Here is a 1,188-nt window from a genome sequence, read left to right as displayed (position 1 = left end):
AGACAGTCTACACTTCTTGTACTGAGTGAAACCAAGCTTCTTAGTAACAGATAAAGGCATCAAGCTGACACTAGCTCCCAAATCGCAGAGACATCTATCAAATACCATAGGTCCAAGAGCACAAGGTAATGTGAAGCATACTGGATCTTCTAGCTTCTTTGGAATAACAAGCCTCTAGATGATGGCATTGCACTCATGAGTGAGAATCATCATGCCCTCCATCTCTTTCTTCTTTGCAGCTACAACATCTTTCAGGAACTTGCTATATTGAGGAATCAGCATAAAAGCATCAATGATGGGCATTGTGACTTGAACTTCACTCATTTGCTTCTCAAATAGAGCTTTGTACTTCTCTAGCAGCTGCCTCTTGAATCTACCAGAATGGTAGTTTGGGTTCATAGGGAGGAGGAACAAAGGAATTCTCACTGGCTGGAGCAACAACTTCACCATCTTTCATTGTTTTCTTCTCTTCCCCAACTTTTCCTTTACCTTTTGCTTCCACGATCTTCTCCAAGATTTCATCATTGATTTTCTCATCAACAATCACCACTTCATCATCTATGTTGATGGCAACCCCCTCACCTTGTTTCTCAGCATCCTTGGTGAGAGCTTTCTGAGGTAACTCCTTACAACTCCTGAGGGTGATAGCTTTCATGGTCTCTTTGGGGTTTTGCTCTGATTTTCCAGGTAAAGAACCTTGTTGGCGATTTTGTTGAGTGTTCATGACAGCAAACTGGTTCTCCAAGGTTCTGAACTTGTTGTTGAGCTCATTGTAGCTTCCATCAATCTTTGAGTGAAGGTTCTTCAACTCATAGCCAACATGCTTCTCACTTCTTGTCTGAAACTCCAAGATTTGTTCTAGTAGGGCATCAGTGCTGCTGACCTGAGGAGTAGAGGTAGAAGTAGTAGGTTGTTGTTGGGCAGGTTGTTGTCCTTTGTTGTGGAAACCAAGAGGAGTGGGTTGCTGAGGTTGGTAGTTGGCTTGCTGGTTGTATCTAGGCTGATAACCACTCTGTTGGTTGTTGGGGTAAGATCTCTGTTGGTAGTTGTTGTACTGAAAGTTTGGCTCTTTTTGTACCAGCAACCATTGTTTTTGATGAAGCACAGCTCTTCTTGCCCTTCCAAACCATCAACTTCGTGGACAACAGGTGTGGCTTCTTGGTTTGGGTTACCAACAAAGTGCAGCTG

Source organism: Brassica oleracea, unplaced genomic scaffold, assembly GCF_000695525.1.
Source record: "Brassica oleracea var. oleracea cultivar TO1000 unplaced genomic scaffold, BOL UnpScaffold00948, whole genome shotgun sequence".
NCBI lineage: Eukaryota > Viridiplantae > Streptophyta > Magnoliopsida > Brassicales > Brassicaceae > Brassica > Brassica oleracea.
Note: the sequence above shows the minus strand (reverse complement) of the source record.